Source organism: Sus scrofa, chromosome 15 (assembly GCF_054392235.1).
Source record: "Sus scrofa isolate SSC_HxYL_T2T_F1_AM1 chromosome 15, Sscrofa_HxYL_maternal_Yorkshire_Landrace_v2.0, whole genome shotgun sequence".
NCBI classification, from domain to species: domain Eukaryota; kingdom Metazoa; phylum Chordata; class Mammalia; order Artiodactyla; family Suidae; genus Sus; species Sus scrofa.
The window spans coordinates 132157600-132184839 of record NC_139397.1 but is presented as its reverse complement, the minus strand read 5'-3'; positions in this window follow the sequence as shown (position 1 = coordinate 132184839).

The window sequence follows — 27240 nt, the reverse complement described above, 5'->3', positions numbered from 1 at the left end:
AATTTTTGTGAATGACGTAAGGTAGGAGTCCAATTTCATTCTTTGGCCGGTGATTGTCCAGTATTACCAGCAACATTTATTGAAGAGACTATCGTTTTCCCATTGAGTGTTATTGGCACCTTTTTCAAATGTAAGTTGACTGTATATATGAGAGTTTATTTCTGGGCTCTTGATTCTGTTCCATTGGCCTATGCATCAATTTTTATGCCAGTCTATATCTCTTTGATTGCTACAACTTTGTAATATGGTTTGAAATTGAGAAATGTGATACCTCCAGTTTTGTTCTTCTTTCTCAAGATTGCTTTGGTTCTACAGGGTTTTTCTATGGTTCCATATGAATTTTAAAGTCTTTTCTATGTCTTTGAAAAATGCCATTGTAATTTTGGTAGGAATTACACTGAATCTATAGATAGCTTTGGACAACATGGGCGTCTTCATTATATCAGTTCTTATGACCTATGAACACAGGATATCTTTCCATTTATATGCATCTTCTTCAATTTTTTTCATTACCATCTTATATTTATCAGTGGAAGATTTTTTTACCTCCGGGGCTAAATTTATTCCTAAGTATTTTGCTGTTTTTGATGCTATTTTAAATTGGAGTCTTTATTTCAATCTTTTCAGATTGTTTGTTGTTAGTGTATAGAAAGACAACTAATTTCTGCATGTTTATTTTATATCTTATGACTTTACTAAATTATTTGATTAGTTCTAATAGTTTTCTTGTGGAGTCTTTAGGATTTTCTATGAACAAGATTGTAACATGTGTATACAAAGCCAATGTAACTTATTCCTTTCCAGTTGGATGACTTATTTATTTTTCTTGCCTACTTGCTCCAGCTAGGACTTCCAATACTATGTTGAATAGGAATGGTAAGAGTGGGTACCCTTGCCTTTTTTGCTTTATTGCTTTTTAGGTCTGCACCCACAGCGTATGGAAGTTCCAGGCTAGGGGTCCAATCAGAGCTACAACTGCTAGTCTACACCACAGACACAGCAACACCAGATCCAAGCCACATCTGCAACCTATATCACAGCTCACAGCAACGCCGGATCCTTAACCCACTGACCCAGGCCAGGGATAGAACCCGCATCCTCATGGTTTGTTAACCACTAGCCAGGAAGGGAACTCCCTGGGCACTCTTGTCTTGTACCTAATCCTAGAAGAAAAACTTTCAGCCTTTCACCATTGAGGATGTTAGCTGTGTATTAGTCATACATGGCCTTCTTATGTTGAGGTGAATTCTTTCTATACTTAATTCATTGAAAGTTTTTATCATGAAAAGATGTTGTATTTTGTCAAATACTTTTTCTGCATCTGCTGAGGTGATTATATGATTTTTATCTGTCATTCTATTAATGTGGTTTATTACATCTATTGATTTGTAGGTGTTAAATCATCCCTGCATTCTTGGGATAAATCCCATTTGATTACATTGTGTCATCCTTTTAGGGAGTTGTTGAATTCAGTGTGCTGGTGTTTTGTTGAGAATTCTTACGTGTATATTCATCAGAGTTTTCTTTTCTTACAGTGGACTTGATTATAGTAATCATTTCACAATGTAAACACAGATCAAATCATCACACTGTACAGTTTAAACTTGCACCGTGTTATATATCAATGATATATCAATAGAGCTGGGGAAAAAGGTATCCAGATAATGATAGTCAAGGAAAGACCAAAGAACTGTTCTGATTTGACATAGTCTATGGAGATAAGACAACTAAATCCAAACATGGGATTCTGACTTGGATTTTCTGTACAGAGTGTTATGGGGATAACTGGCAAAATTTGAATGGGGTCTGAGAATTAGAGATCATAGTAAAGCAGTGTTAGTTTTCTAATTTGATGATTACATTGCAATTAGGTAAGGGAATGCTCTTATTTGTGAGAATTATTTTGGGAGTGCGATGGAGTATTATGGCACTGACTTTTTCCCAAATGATACAAGGTAGGAAAAAAATTATTTATAGTGTGCTTGCAATTTTTGTGTAAATTGGACATTGTTGCAGAGTCAGAAAAAAATTTTTAATTTATCTCCATAAATCTTAACCCAAAAGAAACCTTTATTTTATTACAAGTAGAACATTCTGATTAAATTGCCAAAATAAAGTTTGTTTGTTTCAGGAGGCTTTCTGATAAATATATCCTGGATCTACTCACTTTTCTCAATCTTTTTTCTGTTACTGCCTCAGTCAGAGCCAGGAGTGTCTCCCCTGCATGTCAGAGGCTTCCTGCTGTTGAATACGAATCTGCTGGCTTCTAACTTTGCCCATCTATGATCCAGTCTCCGCATAGCAACTGGAGTGATCTTTCAAAACCAGCCACATCTTTACTTCTCTTCTTGTAAAACTCCTCTGGCTCTTTGTAACTCTCAGAAAAAAATCTTAACTCTTTACTTTTATGGTCTTTCCTGGAGCATCAGGACAGTCTCATTGCTCTCACATCCCACCACTCTCAACATTCACTTTTGTTGCCTTAGAGCATTTTTGCTTACTGCATCTAGAAGCCTGGTTCCTCTCTTCTTTGTACTTAGACCTTAGTCCAAAAACCACTTCGGAAAGGATATCTCTGAACTTCCCAATCCAAAGTAGTTCTTTCTGTCCTTATTCTTAGCTTCTATCTTTATCAACTTATCTAGTTTTTCTCCACTGAATTTAAGAACCTCTGAAATCATCCATCCATTTTTCTTTCTATGTCTCTCTTCCTTTTCTCTTTCTTCCTTCTTTCTTTCTTTCCTTCTCTCTCCCTGTCTTTCTCTCTTCCTTCCACCCTCCTTCCCTCCCTTCCTCCCTTAATTTCTTTCTTTCTTTCTTTCTGTGGACCTTTCCTAACTAGACAGAGATAATTGCTTTCCAGCTCATTGCTATATTTCAATACCTAGAACTAAACCTGGTTCTCTTTGTGAATGAATGAATGAATGAGTATAATACAGGGTCTGTGGGAGTGACGAACATTTTTCAGCTCAAAAAATAAAATTAAATAAAAGAAGGAAACAAATAACTGAACATTATTTTCTAAAATCAGAGATTATAGGAGTTTCCCTTGCAGTGCAGCAGAAACGAACCCAACTAGTGTCCAGAGGATTCGGATTCAATCCCCGCCCTTGCTCAGTGGGTTAAGGATCCGGCATTGCTGTGAGCTGTGGTGTAGGTCCCAGACATGGCTCAGATCTGGCGTTGCTGTGGCTGTGGTGTGGGCTGGCAGCTGTAGCTCTGATTAGACCCCTAGCCTGGGAACATTCATATGCCGCAGGTGTGGCCTTAAAAAGACAAAAAAAAAAAAAAGAAAGGAAAAGGAAGTTACAAATATGGATGGGGAAAGTGAGGAAAAGCCCTATAAACTTATAATTTAAAATAATATATACACACATATCTCTATTATATTCATATATATTCTAGGTCCCCTTAAAAGGCCTCAAATCAATGACAACCTTAACTGCACACTTAAAAATAAAGATAGTAAACTTTATCTTATGTGATTTTTTTCTACTCTTTTTCTGTTATTTTTTTAATATCACGATTTTTTTTCATTATAGCTAGTTTACAGTGTTCTATCAATATTCTACTGTACAGTATGCTGACCCAGTTACACATACAAGTATACTTTTTTTTTTCTCACATTATCATGCTCTATCATAAGTGACTAGACATAGTTCCCAGTGCTACACAACAGGATCTCATTGCTTATCCATCCAAAGGCAATCATCTGCATCTATTAACCCCAAGCTCCCAATCCATCCCACTCTCTCCTCCTCCCCCTTGGCAACCACAAGTCTAGTCTCGAAGACCATGATTTTTTTTCTGTGGAAAGGTTCATTTGTGCCGTATATTAGATTCCAGATATAAGTGATGTCATAGGGTATTTGTCTTTCTCTTTCTGACTTACTTCACTCAGAATGAGAGTCTCTAGTTCCACCCATGTTGCTGCAAATGGCATTATTTTGTTCTCTTTATAGCTGAGTAGTATTCCATTGTATATATATACCACATCTTCCTAATCTAATAATCTGTCGATGGACATTTGGGTTGTTTTTATGTCTTGGCTATTGTGAATAGTGCTACAATGAACATACAGGTGCATGTGTCTTTTTCAAGGAAAGTTTGTCCAGATATATGCCCAAGAGTGAGATTGTTGGGTCATATGGTAGCTCTATGTATAGTTTTCTAAGGTACCTCCATAGTATTCTCCATAGTGGTTGTACCAGCTTACATTCCCACCAACAGTGCAGGGGGTTCCCTTTTTTCCACACCCCCTCCAGCATTTGTTATTCGTGGACTTATTAATGATGGCCATTCTGACAGGTGTGAGGTGGTATCTCGTGGTAGTTTTGATTTGCATTTCTCTAATAATCAGTGATGTTGAGCATTTTTTCATGTGCTTGTTGGCCATCTGTATATCTTCTTTGGAGAAATGTCTATTCAGGGCTTTTGCCCATTTTTTCCATTGAGTTGTTGGCTTTCTTGCTGTTGAGTTGTATAAATTGTTTGTATATTTTAGTGATTAGGCCCTTGTCAGTTTCATCATTTGAAACTATTTCCTCTCATTCTGTAAGTTGTCTGTTTGTTTTCTTTTTGGTTTCCTTTGCCGTGCAAAAAGCTTGTCAGTTTTAATAGGTCCCATTGGTTTATTTTTGCTTTTATTTCTGTTGCTTTGGGAAACTGACCTGAGAAAACATTTGTAAGGTTGATGTCAGAGAGTGTTTTGCCTATGTTTTCTTCTAGGAGTTTGATGGTGTCTTGTCTTATACTTAAGCCTTTAAGCCATTTTGAGTTTATCTTATGTGATTTTTACCACGTATATACATACATAAATTCTTAAAAAGGAAAGAAAAAAAAATAATGACTGTCTTTTATCAAAGAATAGAGCCCAGATCTTGGTTTCTAATACCATTCCTCATTAAAATAAATGAAAGATCCTCAGAGAGATGGCTGGTTCCAGGTCCAGAATAGAAAAAGTATAAAATAACTATCAAGAGAAAAAGCAAGGAAATACACAAACACTAATAAATATGTTTCAAATGAACATAGCGGCTGGCTTGGAAGGGTTTTCCAGGGTCCCAGTTTGGTGCAACTTGAGCATCAAAAAAGAGGAAAAAGGGTATCTTTACAAAAGAGAGATATTCTGGTTCACCAGATAAGTTGACATTATGTGCTTTTTAAAGAAAAGTAGTGGGAGGTATACACTATCTATGCAGTATTCTTGATAAAAGTGCTTAACTTGATTCTAATCATAAGGAAACAATCAGACAAATTTATCTTCTATGATAACTGGCTCAGTGTCTTCAAAAATATCAGTGTCTAAAAGACAAAAAAAGATAGGATGACTTTCTTAGATTACAGGAACTAAAGCGATTTGGCATCCAAATGCAATATCTGATCCTGGATGGAAGAATATACTTGTTCTTAAAAATACTGTTTCTGCAAATGACTTTCAAATTATTTTTCCAAAATACACACACACATATGTATACACATATATGTACATGTATACACATGCATACATGTAATACATATATACATATAGAAAGAATATAACAAAATATTAATGTTCATTGAACTTAGGCAAAGGATTAACAAATGCTCACTGTACTATATTTTCAAGATTCTATGGTTTGCACTTTTTTGTTTTTTAGGGCTGAACCCAGGGCATATGGAAGTTTCCAGGCTAGAGGACCAATTGGAACCGCAGCTGCTGGCCTGTACCACAGCCACAGCAACACCAGATCCAAGCCATGTCTTCAACCTATGCCACAGTTCACAGTAACTTGGGATCCTTAACCCACTGAGTGGGGCCAGGGCTCGAACCCACATCTTCATGGATACTAGTCGGGTTCTTTGCCACTGAGCCACAAGGGGAACTCCTATGGTTTGAAGCTTTTTAAAATTAAAAAAAAAAAAAAAGAGTAAAGAGGGGTAACAACAATAAAACATTACAGACTCTGCAGTCAGACTGCCTGGGTTCAAATCCAGGCTCTAAGTACCAGTTGCGAGACCAGCATTTCTAGATCTATTTTCTGATCTGGGAAAAGAAGGCAATAATGAAGCTGTTTCATAGGGGGTTTTTTCTTAAAGTTTAAATATGAAAAATGCATGCTGAGCATATGGCACAGTTTCTTGACATACAGTTAGTACTCAATAAATGTTAATATTGATTATTGCATTACCCCCAAACCTGTGATAACTCATAATGAAATAAGACTATCATTTAGCTGTTAATGAAATGGTGAACATTTATAAAAAATATACTTTTGAAATTTTTTTTTCTCTTTTATACCAGTTTTAAGAAAGTAAACACATAAGAGGATTTGCACCTTCATGGACAAAGCATCTTAGAATGTCTTTATCTAAGACAAAACTAAATCCCTAGTTTTGTTTTCCTTGGTTGCAAATTGACAAATCTTTTCACTGTAGAAATGACAGAGGTGTGGTGCATTTAATCCTATATGACTGACCCAAAATTGTTGTACAGGAAATGTGAAATAATGAGGGAATAAAAGAATGAACAAGTGGGTAAACTGACCCTGGAAGTCAGAGAATCTGACTCCCAAAGGCTAAGAAAGCGATGAGCTTCTGCTTTCCTCTCTAGGGGTCTACCTCAGCGGCCACCTCCATGTGCTGATTAGATTTGGGGTCAAAGGGATCCTTTGTGTCGCCATCTAGCCCTAATTTCATTGTTGCTTCTTTATTGTTTTGTGGGCTGTGAATGGTTTCTCTAACCTATACTCTGAGGTTGTGATTTAAATGGTGCCGAGAGAATACGGTGACTTCTCTTCTGGTGGCTTCTGGCTGAGATTCATTTATGTGTGGTATCTGGAAGGAGGATCTCCTGATATCCCCTGTTACTCATTAAGAGTTTAATACAATCAGTTTAACAGATTGAATAGCTTAACAGTTTAGTCACTTACCTGGAACTTGAGAAAACAGACAGAATTGACAGAGCAAAAGAAGATCAAATTCTGGACATTTACCCAAAAGAAAGGCAGCTCTGAAGGCTGAAACAAAAGGTGGGCTCTGAACCGCAAGAAAGCAATACAGGTGGATGCAAGGGACCGAGGAAAAGATGGATGAAGGTGAAGAGGACAAACTTCTTACCCTCTTTATCTAGTGCTGGTTGTGCATATTTCAGCAGAGTATAAAGACTACCAGAAAGCCTTTCACCTCGTTTTGTCCTCATTTCTCACGACATATCAAAATGTTTTTTAAGCACTCTGGTGGAAAATTAATCAAAAGTGTTAAAAGTATGTAATGACGATTTTCCCTCTTCTGTTGGTCCTCAGGGTTTTTGGGTAAAGTGAGTAATTGTCTAAAACCAACACTTTGTGCCATTCATCCATGATTTGAGGAACTGACTTATGAAAAGGTTGAGAGACAACCACTGCGTTTAAATGACCTGGATCCTGACACCGAGGTGATCCAAGTCAGGAAGGTAGAAAGCAGTCTCTATTCAAAGGTCAAAAAAAATCTACCCCAGCTGCAAATACATGTGGCTGAATCATAGCCAATGAATGGGTCCATCACAGCTGCTGCAGGCTTTATTGTTTGATTTTCTAAATATTCAGTGTTTCTGATTTTTCAAAGTTTGCTCTCATGGAATTCTTCCAGTTTAATATTACATCCAAGAACTAACAGAAAGGGAGTGCTTCATCATTTACTATAAGACGTGAGCAAAGGATCTTTGAGAGGGAGGAAGGAATGGGGGAGGGGGACATATTCCTGCCAACTGGATTTTCCCCAATACTGCCCACCTCCTTAAAACTCTATCAAAGGGCACTGTACCAATACACTAACAGAACTGCTGAACTGATTCAAGATAGCAAAATATATTGAGCTGTGATTTGTACTTAATCTCTATTGCTTTTGAAAGTAGAAAGGAGCAGTAATACAAGTAATGTGAAATGGTAGATGAGCTAAAATAAAGCTGAAATATATTTTTGTCTTACACTTGATTTTGATGATGTAAACATTCAATAACACACATCACTTCAAAAACAATGCAAATGCAATGTGGGTAGGGTACGTAGTTGGAAAATGTAGGTTTGGGATTGGACAGAAATAAACATAAATTCTAGCTTTGTCACTACTGGCTAGATGGCAATTTACTTAATATCTCCGAGCCTTAGGTTCCTCAATCATAAACAGCAGTTATACTTCCTCCTTCTAGGATTAAAGAGATAATACACATGAATCAGCAGATAGTTGATGAGTAGGTAGCAAATGGGCACTATTTTCTCCAGAAAGAGTTGCCTCAACCCATCTTCCCTTTTGACCCCACTCATCAGGCTCAGCTCTGATGCACCTGCTCCGTAACATCTAAGAATATTCATTCCTTTTCTCTCATCTACTTTCTGTGACATTCACAACCTATTAGAGAGTATCACTGACACACAGGGATTAAGGATATAATAATCATGAAATGTTTTGATACATTTAAAATTATGACAAATATGAGATTTTATTTTCAAAGCAGGATTAAAACAAGAGGTGAGCTAGTCTTTGCCACTTTTTATATTTTCTATCTGAATTCTCTCAGACTTGAGTTACATCCAAAATCCAGCTTTAGGCCTCAGAAATAAAAACGTTTTCATGCAAATGCTCCCTCTTCAGGTCCCCCATCTGGAGCCCTCTCTCAACGGAGAGGGAAGGTTTGTCTATACAACAGATGTGACCTTGGATTTGGACTTCTTTCTCTTCCCACCACTTTATCCTTATGTCTGCTTCCCACCTCCTCCTGAAAGCTGTCTGACTGTGACTATATGTTGACCCTGGTTTTCTGAAATTCTTGGGAAATGCTTTAATCACTTCCTCTTGGACAATTGCAATTTCTCCTCATGCACTCTTTCAAAATCTTTGCTTGTGAAATTGTCTTATCCACCAAATTGTAATCAGCCTGCTTTTCTAAAACGGAGGCCTCCCATTCTTCCTTGTTTCATATTTTATCAAAAGCCAAGACAAATTCAGAACTAAACTCTGTTTCTAAATCTTGATTGTACATGAGGATGTCTTTAAAAAAATGAGGATGTCTTTATTTATGGCCTTCATTCAAGCTCCTTTCTTGTTTTATCACTCAATGCAGATTTGAATTGGGCAGTGGTCTTCTATTAGACTTGCCATATGTATCAAATATTTATTTCAGCCTCAGAGGTTTACATAGCATGAAATCTTGCCCTAAACATTTCTCTTTGGTTGGTGAGGCACTCTGAAAATTTCCTAATGTTCCTGAGAGTTAAGGACATCCTGAGATCTGTTTCAATAAGGCAATTTTCCTCTCCACATTTGCTTGACTTCATGCATGCAATTTAATATCCCACTTAAGAAGATATTGTCTGTGGATGAGATAGAAGACAGGAAGCAAACTGATTTATTAAATCTTCAGGCAGTAAACAAAGACTTCCCATCTGAGTTCTTTACCACAAACACAAATAACCCTAAACCCTCAAACCCTCTCCACAACATAGAATGCCTGTATTTTCCTAGCCTTGGAAATAACTATTTAACGGCGTGTGTAATTGTTACCAAGTTACTATCTTTACCCTATCAGAAAAGGTTTCCTGCTCTGTCTTCTGGCTTAGTCATCAGATTTTTTTGGTTAGTTTCTCTTTCTATATCTCCTCTATCCCAGAAGACATGCAAAGGAAGCTCCCAGTGGTCCATAACCACAGATGTTACAGCTTATGGGTGGCAGAGAAATTGATTCAATCACTCATAAGTCACTCCTAAACCATCATTTATTAAAAAAAAAAAAAAAAAAAAAAAAGGCAGGTTCATGCTGTACTTCTATCCAGAGAAATCCACAAAAGACCTGTTTGGCCACAAATCACACCCAGTCTGCAGAACACCTACCCTGTGACATTCCCTTTAATGGACCTATTTGAAACCAATGTTCATTATTCATCATCTCTGTCTTATTACTAAATATGACAAGGCTCTCCTAAACAATATTTTTCAGACACTCATAGATCTACTTTCAGCTCCTAGGTGATGACCACCTGTTTATTTGAGGCTATCCATGGCTCTTTAAAGTGATTTTTATGATACACACATAACCTGTGGCATATGGAAGTTCCCAGGTTAGGGGTCAAATTGGAGCTGTAGCTGCCAGCCTAAACCACAGCCACAGCAATGTGGGATCTGAGCCATGTCTGTGAACTACACCACAGCTCATGGCAACACTGGATCCCCAACTCTCTGAGCAGGGCCAGGGATTGAAACTGCATCCTTATAGATACTAGTCAGATTCGTTTCTGCTGAGCCACAACAGGAACTCCCAAAATATTTTAAATCAGACCTTTTGTAACAATATCCTACAATTTTTGTAAAAGTCTTATCCAGGCATTTTCACATGATACTCATGAACAGAAAACTAATTTTATTTGAAAACATGTTTATTTGGTCAAAAAAGTGTTTTTCTAGTGATATGGCCTCTACTTCTACAGGAAGAGGAAGAGAACAGAGCTTTGTAGCACAACACTCTGCATTATCCCAACCTTTCCTCACTGCAGTCTCATGAATGATATTGTTAATTCCAGTTTGCATGTGAGAAATGAAGGCTCAGAGATATTAACTGTTCAAGTGGCTGAACTGGGATTTAATCTAATTTTGTTTTTTGTTTTTTGGTCTTTTTAGGGCTGCACCCAGGACATATGGAGGTGCCCAGGCTAGGCATTATGTGAAACTGAAGCTGCAGCCACTGGCCTACACCACAGCCACAGCAACGCCAGATCCGAGCCACATCTTCGACCTACACCACAGATCATGGGAGATCCGGATCCTTAATCCACTGAGCAAGGTCAGGGATTGAACCTGCATCCTCATGGATACTAGTAAGATTTGTTTCCACTGTGCCACAACCGGAATTCCATATTTTATCGAATTCAAATGCTCATGCTGCTTCCATGGGATATGTCCCTTTCCAGGAAGGTGTTCCCCTTCCTCTTGGGGAAAAAAACAAAAAACAAACTCTACCTAGAACAGAGAGGGAAAAAGATAAACCAATTTATCTCAAAATTGGAAGGAGGGTAAAACTCTCATTCTCCCAGAAGAAAAAAATGTAGTAATATATTACTCTTAGTGAAATATAGACGGTAAGATTGTTAAATGCAATAAGTTGATAATTTTGCTTAAATAATATGAGTGCCAAACATATAAACATTTATCACAGTCACTTTTTTATTAAAGCTCTATGCAGAATTTTGTAAATGATCATTATCCACATCTGCTCCACATCTGTAGTCTTTCTGTCTGCAACTTTACTGCTAGTGGCAACAGTGAAATCACACCCTCTCTCTCCACTGTTAGACAAATCTACAAGGCCTCCCCACTGAGCATCGTGTTAGGGAACAAAATGGAAGGAAAATGAGTGTTTGGGCATATGGCATGGAGGCCTGGGGCAGTCTGTAGAAGAAAAATTGAGAATCCAGAGAGAAAGTACCTAACATTTCAGATGGTTGAGGTCTCCTAGGCAACAGAGCTGTAGGAATACTCCGGGATAAGTACATTTATAGATCATAATGCTAAGATTCCAAGTTAAAAGACCCAATCTGTCTGTAAATTGTTCTATCTGGAACTGATCTGTTGCCCACCAAATGCTTGTTTTGTTGCTGTTTTTTAACTTTAGTCTCCAGACTGTGAGATGATAATTGTTACTGTGTTTATTCAGTTTCAGTGAATTAAATTACCAGTGCAGAGTGCCTGCTGCGTCCCACCTGGATCAGCAGCGTCTCTGCAGCACTGGGACACAGGTTGGATCCCCAGCCCAACAGAGTGTGTTAAGGATCTGGTGTTGCCACAGATTCAGTGTAGCTTGCAAACTGAGGCTCGATTCTGAGCCCTGGCCTAAGAACTTCATATACTACAGGGCAGCCAAAAAAAAAAAAGAAAAGAAAAAGAAAAAAGAAAAAAATTACCAGTGCACAGAATAAAGATAAACCTAAGCCACTGGATTGGGAAAAATGCCTCTTTTACTTATATTTATTATAATTATTTATTATAAATAAATATTTATTTTTATTATATTTGGAAAAATGCTTTTTTTTGTCTATGACCATCAAACCTATATTACATATTTAACGTGAAAGATGTAAAAGCGCATTTATGAATCAGTGTAAAATATGTCCAGTGTGGGTGGCAAAATAATGGCTCCTAAAGATGTTCATGTCCTAAATACCTCTAACTGGTGAATGTATCAGGTTACATAGCTAGGAAATTAAGGTTGCTAATCAGCTGACCTTCAGATGGGGAGGTTATCCAGGTGAGACCAATGTAATTGCAATGGTCCCCATCAGAGGAAAAGGGAGCCCAAAGAGAGAGGGTCAGAGTGATTTAATGTGAGGAAGACTCTACCGACAACTGCTGATTTTGAAGATGGAAATGAGCCAGGAGACCAAGAATACAGGGAGCCTCTAAAATATTAAAAAAAAAAAAAAAAAAAAAAAAAGGAAAACAGTCTCCCTAGCATCTCAGGACTCTATAGCATTGACTTTTAGCCCAGTGAGACCCATTTTAGATGTCTGAACTTCAAGAGTGTAAGACAATAAATTTATGTTTTTGTGAGCCACTAAGTTTGTGGTCATTTGTTACTGTAACAATAGGAAACTATTACACCTACTTCGTCCCTCTGCATCTGGAGGAATTGGTTCCAGGACCCCCAGGGCATTCCAAATTGCAAGGACGCTCAACTTCTTATGAAACGAATAGTACAGTCAGCCCTCTGAATCCATGGATAAGGAGGGCCAACAGAATTCTGAAACAAACTTTTTTTTTTTTTTGCTTTTTAGGGCCACACCCACAGCATATGGAGGTTTCCAGGCTAGGGGTCAAATCAGAACTACAGCTCCCAGCCCACACCACACACCGCCACAGCAACGCAGGATCCAAGTTACATCTGCGACCTACACCACAGCTCATGGCAACACTGGATCCTTAACCCACTGAGTGAGGCCAAGGATTGAAACCTCAACCTCATGGTTACTAGTAGGATTCATTTCTGCTGCACCATGATGGAAATTCCAGGAATTCTGAAACAAAATTTTAATGAGTACAAAAGTCTGTAATAAAGATACTTATATTTTAGATACTGACAAAAGTATTGCTGATTCTCAAAGGAAGTTTAATGCATTTTTAAACATAAATATTTTAAAAGGGGAGAAGAGGTACAGTGGATGAAATAATGAAACAAGATATAGACTAATGATAACAGTTGAATGGTGGGTGATGGGTACAAAAGTTCATTATACCATTCTACATACCTTTCTGAATGTTTGAAAAGGTCCATAACTATGTTTAAAAACTTTTTACCACCCTTCCAGTTAAATAACTTTCCAACGGGACCCTAATCAAAGCCAGCACCCTTGTCATATGGAGGTTCCCAGGCTAGGGGTCGAAACAGAGCTACAGCTGCAGGCCTACACCACAGCCACAGCAACGCCAAATCCGAGCCGTGTCTGTGACCTACACCACAGCAACACCAGATCCTTAACCCACTGAGTGGGTGATCCACTGAGGCCAGGGATCCAACCCACAACCTCATGCTTCCTAGTCAGAGTCATTTCTGCTGCACCACAGTGGGAACTCCCAAAGCCAGCACTATTGAAAGAAATACTCCGTATTTCTCTTCTAGAATAAAATATTTCTTTTCCTAGAATAAAATCTAGGAAATCTAAGCCTCTTCTCTTATGATTTAATCTAAATCTTTGGTATTGTTTTATTTCCACCAGAGATGATAAATACCACATTTTCATAGCAGATGATTTGTTTTCTGCCAAAATTCGAAAAGCAAAGCTCTCTGTGCCTACTCGCAGAGAATTATGTGAACATCTTTTGTTCTATTAGCATAAAGAAATGCACCTAGTTATGGGAGTAGAATGGGTGAAACCAAAACAATGAATTTGTATGATAAAAATCAGAAGAACGTAAAAATATAGCATTGCACCATGAAAAAGTATAATACTATCTTTGAAAAGTATAGTAATTAATCCCATTTTTGCTAGCATTATGTGAAAATTGATATTCCATCTAAGTCACATTATGCATTCTATCAATCAGAGTTTAAAAAACAGATAAACAGAGACTAAGTTTCTATGAGATTAGTACAACAAAAAATAGAAATTTGCCAGAGAATTGGGTGTTTTATTACTTCTTGAGATAATCGAATAACCAACATGACAAGCTGCTATAAAGTATATAGACATTTTTATTTTTTTATTATTGAATTGATTAGCCTACCTTATGGGCTGGAAAAAGGAGAAAAGTTTAAATCATATTGGTTCACACAGAGGTTTTGCATAGAAGCAAACCTACTTGTAAATCAACTAGAAGAATTAGCCAATTGCAATAAAACAGAAAAAAAGAAAAAGGTCTGGGATTCTTCTTTGTGCCAGTATAATTCTAACTAAGGGTCTTAGTGCCTACATAATTTTAATATCTATTATATATTTTCCCATCTCTACTCTCTTGATATTCCCTTTTCTTATGTCAAGTAGCAGCAGTATTTTTCTGAGAAAGCAGACCATCATTCTAAAAAGTTTACCTCTAAAGTCCTTATGGAATCATGTCTTCTTGTTTTAATTTTACTTATTCCATAGGAAGTAGATCATAGAGTCTATGATTCTTGGCCCTTATCTATACTTAATCCTTAAAATAAGTCTCTATTCTTACAGATTTATAAGCCATAATGCAACATTAAGAATCATGACATCAATTTTACCTTCCATTTCCCAGAAAAATGAGACCTAAAAAAAATGCTATATTTAAATAACTCCAGAAAAGTTTTTACAAATTCAACTGTTACCATTTTATCTTTTTAACACTGCTACCACCACCACCATCAAAAAGCATTTCCCTATATTTGATCTATGCAGTGTGAGAACTTGGCCTCTGTTTTTCTTTGATGAAGACAGAAAACAGCTGGTAACTATTATGTATATTATATACCTTCAAACACTGCAAGACTATTATTAGGCTACCTTTCTTCCCTTCTCCAAGATAAGCAATTCCAATGTCTTTAACTTTTTCTTACAAGTTCCATTTTCCAACCCTTTGATCAACATTCATAGACTCTTCTGAATCCTCTCCAAATTTTGGAGTTCTCATAAGATATTGGGCCCCATTCTAGAGAGCACTTTCTTACAAATTTCTGACCGGTGCTAAGTAAGAGAAAGTGCCATCTATTTATCCCTCTGTCTATTTAAAGTTAAGTGAGCATGGAGGGGCTCCCACCATTGACCATAGATGTTGGATGTATTTTGGTGCTAAAGTAGCATGAACATCAAAAAGGAGAGATCATGTCGGTTTTTGCCTTAAGCTCTTGGCTTCAGTGAGACCACACCTAAAAGGGACCTTAAGACATGCCTAAAACCAAGTAACACACAACGTCTGGTCTAAATCAAAGACAGAGGCGTTCTACTGACTCACAATCATTATCTTTGAAACCACTTGTTCTTACACTGTTAAAGGTTGATTATCTAATTCTACTAGAGTATAGGGGGTGAGGCGGTGTGTGTGTGTGTGTGAGAGAGAGACCCAATAGTTCTTCCTTATTCACATAGCTTTGCCAGTCTTAAAATGTAGTTTCTTTGTGAAAATGTGTAATTTTTAATTTGTTTTATTTCTTAAAAGAAGGCACATTGTCCAACTATACCCAGTAAAATTTCCCATATTTTAAAACAAGGACCTTACTTCCTTTTCCTTTTAAATTTCCTACCCGTAGCTCTGATGCTCACCTCCCTTTAATTATTTTTTTATTCTCATTCACTTGTTTTTCCCTTTTATCCCTTTTTTTCCCTCTTCTCTTTCCTTCCCTCTCATTCTTAGTATCTAATATCTACATACATCACCTGTGAATGGAGCAGAAAAGATTTCGTTAAAATGTGAGTGGGGAAGGAGGAGAAAAGAGACTTCATTAAGAAGTGAAAGTCACCACAGTTCACATTTGAAAACATCAGATGTGTTGAAATGATGATATTAGGGGAATGTAATTGGGAAGCAACAGAAAAGACAAGAAACAAAGCAAAAGAGGGATCAAGAAGATGGCACAGCCTCTCAGGCGCAAATGTCCAACAGTTCAAAATTTAAGCTTTATTTCTTCTTTTATTATGATTATTATTTTGTCCTTTTCTAGGGCTGCACCTGCAGTGTATGGAGGTTCCCAGGCTAGGGGTCAAATCGGAGCTGTAGCCGCTGGCCTATGCCAGAGCCACAGCAACACAGGATCTGAGCAGAGTCTGTGACCTACACCACAGCTCATGGCAATATAACCCACTGAGCAAGGCCAGGGATCGAACCTGCAACCTCATGCTTCCCAGTCAGATTTGTTAACCACTAAGCCACCACGGGAACTCCTTTTTTTTTTTTTTTTTTTTTTGCTTTTTAGGGCCACACCCTCAGCATATGGAAGTTCCCAAGCTAAGGGTAGAATCAGAGCTATAGCTACCAGTCTACACCACAGCCACGCAACGCCAGATCCAAGCTGCATCTGTTACCTGCACCACAGCTCACGGCACCTCTGGATCATTAACCCACTGATCAAGGCCAGGAATCAAACCCACATGCGTCTCATGGATACTAGTCAGATTTGATACCCCTGAGCCACAATGGGAATGCCAGAGATGCTTTTTTTCTAAGATGAGTCATGAACGGTATTTCATCAAAAATAAAGTTTGGAATAAAGCAGTCTGTTTAAAAAAAAAATTCTCTCCACATCCTGGAGGAGAAAAATCTAGACTCTCCATTTCAAAAAGAAGCTATATTTATTAGTGTGGCCAGAGTGAGAATTAAGCCCAAGAGTCAGAGGCAGAGAGAGAGGCAGCCCAGCTCTAACAAACCACGGGCAGGCCAGCACATTCACAGCCAACCTGCTTGGCACATTGGTATTTGAAAATATTATGTCCTGAGTGTAGGAAACACTGCAGGCAGAGTGTTTGTGGTGTTATCAGACAAAAATCTCTGTGTACCTGGACTCAGTGTTCAAGTCTCTTCAAACGCCAGGCTTCACACCAAGTTATGTCAACATATGACTCAGAAGAGGCGGAAAGGGAAAAATAGGCACAAAGAAGGCAAAGCTGGGGAGAAAAGAGCAAATAAATACATAAGCCAAAGTAAGCCAGCTTGGTCCTAAGGAGAACTGCAAATACTTTTCCTTTTCTTTTTTTAAAGCAGTCAAAGGTAACAGGGAAAAATGAATCTACATCTTCTCATGACTAGACCTTTCTTCTCATCTCAGGGGAGGAAGGAGACAATCAGAAAACATAAGATTTAGAAAGAATATGAGCACTGTCCTATAATCCAAAGCATGGACGGAAAGTGACAATTATTTATATACTGGTCTCCCAACTCCAGTGGGGATTTGTGTTAGGTTTTCTGAACAGTTTGTAAAGATCCCTCACTCATTGTTATTAGAAAATATTATGAGACCCTTTCTTTGGGGATAAACTTCCAGGCATGGATCTCTCACATCCCTGAGCCTCCCTGAAAAATACCACCTTCAGATGGTAGGCGTTGATACATGCCTCAAATATCACCTGGTTAATTCTCGTCTCAAAGCACACTTACATAAAATGAACCTACTTGTATTTAAAAAAATGCTCCTGTGAAAAAAAGGGGCATTTTCTCTTACTACACGGTCAGAATGATCACCCCCAGAAAATGCTGACTGAAAGCAAAAAAATGGAATTTCTTTCCCAGTAAACAATAGTGATTATGTTTCAGTAAAAGCACAGTGATTTCTGCTTCCTTTAACTGCCAGTGAGCTAAATAAAAGCTATGAACCTGCTGGCCTGGGACTGAATGCTAAGCGGGTGTCTTAAACAGCGCATTAAGTTAGGATGTATACACAGTCAAGCCCTCAGCACGCCTATAGAGTGAATAAGCCCCTGAATCAGTCTCCTGGAAAAATGAGGGTGTGGTTAAAAAAAAAAAAAGCCCTGGAGAATCTGACTGATGTTACCAGACAATTTAGAAAACCCAACGTTCTTTGCCTTAAAAGACTATGTAGTGGTTGATCAAATAATCTCAAACACATACAATAAAATCCTATGTCCTGAGTCTCCTGGCTCTGAAGACACAATCGACCATGTAGATACACAAATGTCAAGAGGTGGTAAATGCTGGCTGGAGGTTGGAAAGATGGCAAATTCCATTCAATGGGGCAAGACTGACTTAAGAGTTTAACCAAGAGTTTAAAAATTCTATTTGGAAATGAAGAAGACATTTTTTTTCTTCATAAAAGTAAAAACTAGTATTTTTCATGTTCTTTTGTGCATTTTATACAAGATTCCTAAATATTTTACGTGTGTTTCTAGCAACATTCTGAGCTTTGACAAAAGGAGGGGCATAATGAAATATTAATGATGGCAGAATGCTAAGGACCCAAGGGATCATATGTAATCAAAAGCATGTTGCTCAATCTGATAAACTGAGAAGGGCAATAAATGTGACTTTTCTAATTTTAACTACAGTATAATTATAGAATAAAAGGAGTTGTGAATCCAGTTTCTTCTTCAGAACTTTTGTTCTAGGCATATTTTCCTTAAAAAACTTGGGCACGAAGGGTCCCTGTGAACTAACATGAAAACAGATTCTAACGAGTGTGGAAAGGCTATGCTTGAGTGAGACAGTGACCCGACCAACCACATCACTGATGCAACTGCTCTGTGCTAAGACTGTGCCAGCCCGACAGGCATGTGATAGCAAAGTCAGTGGCTCCTACATTCTTAGTCGCCAAGGCTCCACATATATCCCCACCTATGTTGTAGGTAGTGGGCTGGCTATGGCTGAGAGTCTTTCTGAGATTTTGTGCTTACAAACTGCATTGTTTGGAGTACTAACTGCCCAGTGGTAGACCTGGGCAGCTTTGCTTAATTTTTTTTTTTTTTTTTTTTTTTTGGCCATTCCCGCAACATGTGGAAGTTCCTGGGTGAGATCCTTAACCCATCGAGCCACAAGGGAACTCTCTTTGCTTTTTTTTTTTTTTTAACTGCTATGTTGCATTTTTTAGAACTTGAGAGTGGAAGATTTAAGACTCATATATTCAATATAATGAAGGTGACCATGAGGCAGTGTACATCCATCCTCATGTGCTAAAAATAATAAGCAAAGACTATGAACTCCGTGCTGGAATCTGAGCAGGTTCTGTGTTTTAAATGGCTGTTCTAGAGCAAATAGAATTTCTGTCAATGTACTAGCTGTCTGGGATGCATATAGAGCAAGACATCATTTGCCACATAGCAAATAAAAATAGAGGACCATCCCAGACTTCAGACAACATTACGAAGCTACATTAATTAAGACAGTGTGGTACTAGTACAAAAGCAGACATAGAGACCAATAGAACAGAATAGAGAACCCAGAAATAAACCCAGACACCTATGGTCAATTAATCTTCAACAAAGGAGGCAAGAATATAAAATGGGAAAAAGACAGTCTCTTCAGCAAGTGGTGCTGGGAAAACTGGACGGCTGCATATAAATTAATGAAACTAGAACACAACCTCACATCATGCACAAAAATAAACTCAAAATGGCTTAAAGACTTAAACATAAGACAAGACACCATCAAACTCCTGGAAGAGAACATAGGCAAAACATTCTCTGACATCAACTGTACAAATGTTTTCTTAGGTCACTCTCCCAAGGCAATAGAAATAAAAACAAAAATAAACCAATGCGACCTAATCAAACATACAAGCTTTTGCACAGCAGAAGAAACCATTAAAAAAAAAAAAAGACAACCTATGGAATGGGGGGAAATAGTTTCAAATGATGCAACTGACAAGGGTTTAATCTCCAAAATATACAAACTCATACAACTCAATAGCAAAAAAACAAACAACCCAATTGAAAAATGGGAAGGAGACTTACATATGTATTTCTCCAAAGAAGACATATGGATGACCAACAGGGACATGAAAAAATGCTCAAAATAACAGATTATTAGAGAAATGCAAATCAAAACTACAATGTGGTACCACCTCACTGGTCAGAAAGGTCATCATTAATAAGTCTACAAAGAAAAAATACTAGAGAGGGTGTGGAGAAAAGGGAACCCTCCTACACCATTAGTGGAAATGTAAATTGGTACAGCTGCTATGGAAAACAGCATGGAGGTACCTCAGAAAACTAAATATAGAACTACCATATGATCCAGCAATCCCACTCCTGCGCATATATCCAGACAAAACTTTCATTCAAAATGATACACGCACCCCTATGTTCATTGCAGCACTATACACAACATCCAATACATAGAAACAACCTAAATGTCCATCGACAGATGAATGGATTAAGAAGATGTGGTACATATATACAATGGAATGCTACTCAGCCATAAAAAGAATATAATAATGCCATTTGTAGCAACATGGATGGAAATAGAGATTCTCATATTAGGTGAAGTAAGTCAGAAAGAGAAAGACAAATACCATATGATATCACATATCTAAAATCTAATATATGGCACAAATGAACTTATCTACAGAAAATAAACAAACTCATGGACATGGAGAACAGACTTGTGGTTGCCAAGGAGGAGGCAGAGGGAGTGGGATGGACTGGAAGTTTGAGGTTAGTAGATGCAAACTATTGCACTTGGAGTGGGTAAGCAATGAGGTCCTGCTGTATAGCACAGGGAACTATATTCAATCACTTGTGATGGAACATGATGGAGGACAAGGTGAGAAAAAGAATGTATTTATATGTATACCTGGATTACTTTGCTGTACAGCAGAAGTTGAAATAACATTGTAAACCAATAATAAATTTTAAAAAGTAGAGGACTAAAAATAGAATTACATTATACGATTCCTAGCTAACTGCAGTGTTTCAGTGTTTCCTGGATAGGTGGTTAGGTGGCCAGGAAGATGGAAGGAAGGTAGGATGGAAGGAAGAAAAGAGAGAGAGAGAAAGAAGGAAATGACAGAAAGAAGGAAGGGAGGGAGAAAAAAATTGCCATTACCCCCAACAGTTTGGGACTTAACATTTTCACTACCATCCAGAAAAATGTTTACCTCTGGACATCAAAGGAAGAGGTTGAAGGAAGGGGCCACTGTACTTCAACATCCTTTCTCTCTCCTTTTTTTCTTTTCTTTTTTTTTTTTTTCTCTCCTTCTTTTCTATTCCCAAATGAGAATACTGATGTGGATGGGTCGAGAATAAGGACAACTTGGAAGCAACAGAACTGTCGAAAAAGTGTTGATGGGGAAGACCATGATGTTCAGGAAGTCAGATCTCAGATAGTTCTACATCTCCACCTCTTTCTACTAAGAACATAATTTAAAGTTCAATTTCTTGAGACTGCATTTTCTTCAACAATACTTGATGAATATGTGGGATAATCAATGTATTTCTCAATGTTATTTAGATATTTGAATTCCATCAGTTCAATCAAAGGATTCAGTTCTTATTGCATGGATTTCTTTTCACGCTGTTAATGAAATCTTGCAACAGAAACATTTGTCTGAACCAAAATTAACCTTTTGAAGCATCAAAGTAAATATGTTAAACCCTCTAAACTCATGTTGTAGAAATTAAAGGATTATCTTCTTTTAGAACTTTAAGGGCGTCTAATTACACATTTTTCTCTTATAACGTGGTTACTGGGGGGAAGCGGAAAAACAGAAAAATGTAAAAACATAGAAATTATTTGTTAGATTTCCTTTCAGAGATAAGGAAGGCAATGCTAGTGCTGCCAGTGTTCTAATTCTTTTTCTTCCTCTTGGGACTACAGTTATTTCCCCAAAGTTGATGTGGTCATAAATGAGTCTGGCCAATGCTATATCAATGGAAGTGATGTGTCTCAGTTCCAAGCCATACCTCTGAAACTTCCTTTCTTTACCTGCCTAGTAAATTCCTAAAGGAATTCAGTCTGCAGAAGATGGGAAGTGCCTGCTTCCCCAAATGCAAATTGCATGGAGAAAAGTCACCCTCAAATCCTGCATTGAATGTTGACATAAAAAGAAATAAATTTTTAGGGAGTTCCTGCTGTGACACAACGAGATCAGTGGCATCTCTTCGGTGCCAGAATGCAGGTTCAATCCCCAGCCAGGCATAGTGGGTTAAAGGATCTAGCTTTGCCATAGCTATGACATGGGTCACGACAGCAGTTTGGATCTGATCCCTGCCCAGGAACTCCATATGCTGCAGGGTGGCCAAAAAAGGGAAAAAAAAAAAGAAATAAACTTTTAGTGTTAAACCACAGACAGTTGAGGGTTGTTTATTACAGCAGGTAGCCAACCCTAACTAATACAGAAAATCACTAACATTTCAGCATAGCTGCTTTCGGTCTTTTTCTACGTATATATTCAGCACAGTTGTGGTCATATATATGTATGCCTTTGTATTCTGAATTTTTATTTAATATCACACAGAAGGATTTTCTGTTTTATTATAAATGCTTCATAAATGTAACTTTTAATGACTATATAGTATTATAGGTATATATTATAATTTATATTACTAAAACCTATCTGGGGATAATTAAGCTCTATCTAGTTTTTCACTATCACTATATGATGAACACTTTCATGCATAAATTCACATGTATATTTTCTTTTATTTCTTTCCCCTTTATTTTAGGGCCATACCTGCAGCATAGGGAAGTTCCCAGGCTAGGGGTCTAATTGGAGCTGCAGCTGCAGGCCCCAGCAGCTCAATTTCCAAGACCCAGCTGTGACCTACACTGCAGCTTGTGACAACATCAGATCCTTAACCCAATGAGAGAGGCCAGAGATTGAACCCACATCCTCATGAATGCTAGTCAGGTTCTTAACCTGCTGAACCACAATGGGAACTCCCCTTTTCATTTTCTTTAAACAGATTGTTAGAAATATAATTACTGGGTTAAATGGTGTGAATATTTTAGGTATTGGTTCAGAGGTATATTGAGAGTTTTCCCCAAAATTTACCTCACCATCACAAGTGATATGGGAGTGCTTCTTTTATCATATCTTCACCATAATCAAGAATTATAATGAGTAATTTTAACTAAAAATTTTGTCCTTAACATGGAAATAGCACGCCCTTGACAACGAGGTTAACAGACTGCGAGGAAAGTAAGTTGCAGGATATCTGCTGAGTTCTGTAGATAATCTGCTTCTTAAGTAGCAGAGCCACAGACTCACTATGTATTCCAACATACAAAGGGCAGAATCTTCAAGAATAGGTGACCACATTAACAGCACAAGCTGTTCAAATTCTAATAGTATGAGGGCAAAGGACTGGGAGATAAAATCTGAGTAGGACTCTGAAGAATAAATTCGGAACCTGCCACTCAGATAGGAGGGCAAAGGACATTACCGATGGAGAGCTATCTATGAAATTACAAGGAAGCATAAATGGCAGGCCAACTATAGAAGATTACAAGCCCACCTGTCATTTTAGAACTTCGGATGATGGCACAGAAGCTAAGACTCAAAAGAAGTTGTGGCCCGTGGGGAGTTATATGCATACCAGGCTAAAGAGGCTGCAACTTATTCTACAACTAATGGAAGCGAGACATGATCATAACTTAATTCATTTTTAAGAAATGAAAATGGAAGTTCCCACTGTGGCCCAGTGGAAACGAACCTGACTGGTATCCATGAGGATGTGAGTTCAATCCCAGGCCTCATTCAGTGGGTTAAGGATCTGGAGTTGCAGTGGACTGTGGTGTAGGTCATAGACACAGCTCAGATCCCATGTTGCTGTGGTTTTGATGTAGGCTGGCAGCTGCAGCTCCGCTTTAACCCCTAGCCTAGGAACTTCCATATGCAGCAGCTGTGCACCCCCTAAAACAAAAAAAAAAAAAAAAAGAAAGAAAAATGGCTTTGTATCATGAACAAGCCACTTTATAGACATTATCATCTTTGATTCTGAAAACAACTCTGCAAAGTCCTGTTTTTCACATTTACAAGATAAGTCAAAATCGAAGTCAGCATCAAGTCACTTAAATGGAAGAATTAAGATTTCAACCAAGGTCTCTCTTCAAGCCCATTATCTTCTCATTGTACTATGTCGCCTTCCATGCTGTGCCAATGTGGAGGATAAGTTAGAAAGGAAATACAGTAGAGGCAGTGAGACACATTCAGAGACTATTATATTATTAAGGTAAAAGAAAAAACATTTTTAATTAACTATCTATTAACTAGGATAAAGTAGGGTTCAAAAAGCCAAGACTAAAGGAAAGAGATTATGAAAAAAAAGGGACTAGATTTAACCTGGCAGGTCCCTGTGGCCTTCTCAAGAGACTTAAAAGAGAGGTAAGCAGAATCTATATATGTGTGTGTAACTAGGTTGCCATGCTGTACAGTAGAAAATTGACAGAACACTGTAAGCCAGCTATAATGAAAAAAAAAGAATCATTATGAAAAGAGAGAGAATAGGCGATAGGGTGGGTGGTGCTTGCAGAGTAAATGGGAGGTGATGTCATAGTAACTGCTTAAAAGTATGGTTGAGACCCTTCTGTAATCTTCTCTCTAAGTCTTTTTTTTTTTTTATTTTTTTATTTTTTTATTTTTTTGTCTTTTGTTGTTGTTGTTATTGCTGTTGTTGTTGTTGTTGCTATTTCTTGGGCCGCTCCCGCGGCATATGGAGGTTCCCAGGCTAGGGGTTGAATCGGAGCTGTAGCCACCGGCCTACGCCAGAGCCACAGCAACGCGGGATCCGAGCCGCGTCTGCAACCTACACCACAGCTCACGGCAACGCCGGATCGTTAACCCACTGAGCAAGGCCAGGGACCGAACCCGCAACCTCATGGTTCCTAGTCGGATTCGTTAACCACTGCGCCACGACGGGAACTCCTCTCTAAGTCTTTTTATATCACTGCTCTGACCATTCCTGATAATTCTTCAAGATCACAGGAATCAATTTATATTATTAGAAACAATGTTGGGTTTATAGACATATTTCCATTTGTCATCAAAATATACTGGAGGGAAGAACCTGTCTCATAATATTAGGAATTAATTAATTTCCAAGATATCCAAAACCATAGAAAAGTTTTAGCTTCAATAAGATGGTAACAGATTTCTCATGACATCTCTGAAAAATTAGGCATACTAAGAAGGATGCCTGTGTCATCCATCTGCAACCAGCCGCTGTAGTTATTTACTCCAAGTCAGAGATGAACTTTTTGTTTTAAGGAAAAAATACAGAGGAGATAATTGAGGGTTTAGTCAATGAAGGTACCATTGAACGAATTGCACATAGTATGGCCAAATTTATGCTGTTACCAATGCTTTAAGTTTAACTCTATAGAGATGATAAGAAGTCCCATATGTAGTGTTTATATTTAATAAATTTCTCAGTATCCTTAGGACAAGATCTTTGCAAAAACTGCCCTTGTCTATGACTATTAATAGTTGATCATTTGTGGCATGACCATAGAAGCAATCAATGATCCAGAAATAGTTTCTAAAGGATAGGTGTATCATTTAGAATTTCTGGTTATCTTTCAAATCCTTGAATTTCCTAGCATTCTACAGTTTTTTTTGGAGATCTTATGAAGATCCTACATGTGTATATCAGTTAGGGTCCAGTCAGAAAACAGAAATTACTCTAGATGTTTCCAACAGAGGAGTTTAATACAGAAAATTTATTACACTGTTAATGGAAGCTCTGAGAAGGCAAGCAAAGGATGGTGAGAAAGAGATTAGTGAATTAATCAGAGATTAGTATGGCTATTACTAGAAGGAAGGGAGAGATCAAGGTTACTGAGGTTTGAAGGCCAAGTCCCAATGCTAAGACCTTGTTTTCTCCCTTTCTCCTGTTCTCCAGTCTCTCACTTGTGCCTCAGGGAATGTACCTGAAAGCAACATAAACAAGTAACTAGCAAAAGGCACTAATACTTAATATGTTAATCATGAGCTCAATCAGAAAGCCTGAATTCACAGAGAAACTCAGAAACATAAAAGAAGAATCCTGCCCTCACAGTTTCCCTTAACTGCTGATAATAGTAAAAATTCTAATGTCTTTTCAAGAGAGGGAAAAACATGCTCATAGTCTCTTCAAAGGACACCGTGGGCATCCAAAGGAGGGAAACTTGGGAGCGAGAACTTGCACTGGCACCTTCTTGGGTTACACTATCCCTGCTATCAGCATGTAGCCAACTGAGATAAGTGTGTGCAACACCAGATGTGATTGAAAGCCAAGCAAAACTTCCCTGGGGCTCCACACTTTGTCCTGTCAAAAGTCTCCCCTTCCTGGGTTGCTTTATAACTTATCGGAAATGCCGTCCTATGGAGCAGGTCTCAGAAAAATGTTGCCTTCTAGGATGTGACATCACTATTCGCTTCCCAGTCAGAATTTGTTTCTTATGTTAATAATAAACCACAGTTTCCCATCAATGATTCTTTAGCTATGGTAAGGGAACTATACATAGTGTGTGTGTGTGTGTGTGTGTGTGTGTGTGCGTGTGTGTGTGTGTGTGTGTAATAAATTATTACATATAAAAAGGTGGCTGGCTCTGAGAAGTGCTTCAAAGAATATCATTTCCGTCATGAGTTCTTTCTGAAGTCAAAAATCTCCCAGCTGCTCTATTTTCACCAATATAATATAAACCTCATTCGAAACCATACAAATATAACACACACTTCATTTGATCAGTTATCATTACCACTATCTACATAGCATTGAAGCCATGTAGTCAATGGTCACAAAAGGTTCACTGCTTGCCGAGAGTGTAATGAAAATAATAGAATAGAATCTTGATGTCCAGGGCTGACTGTCACAAAAGATCCCCTGGGTAGATCAACTCTTCCAGGGAAAGTGTTGATGTTAAAAAATGCGCTTGAAGCATATCTTCTGCCTGGACACACTGAGCAATTAACTTCCCAGAACCTTAAAGTGTTTTATAATTCAGAAAGAAGGGAAATGCTTGAGGAATTCAAGATTTTCAACGGTTCCCTCACTAGACAACAGTACCAGTGAACATTTACCGAGCACTTAGGGCATACCAAGCACAGTTGCACACACTGTGTACCTCTTAACTCCTTTAAACATTACAACTCTATCATTTGCATTTTAGAAATGAGGAAACTGAGGCCATAAAAGGCTAAATTTCTAAAGCTATGAAATCAGAACTTACCCTAGGATCTCACAACCAGTGGCAGAGACAGGAGCGAACCCAGGCAGATTGGTTCCAGAGTCCTGCACTATTAAAAATTTCACTCACTGCCTTTTCCTTCTAGATGGTTTTTACACTGTCTTGGCCACCTTATCATGGTCCTTTCAGAGTATTTGCATGAAATCTTTGGCTTGAACCTTTGCTTGG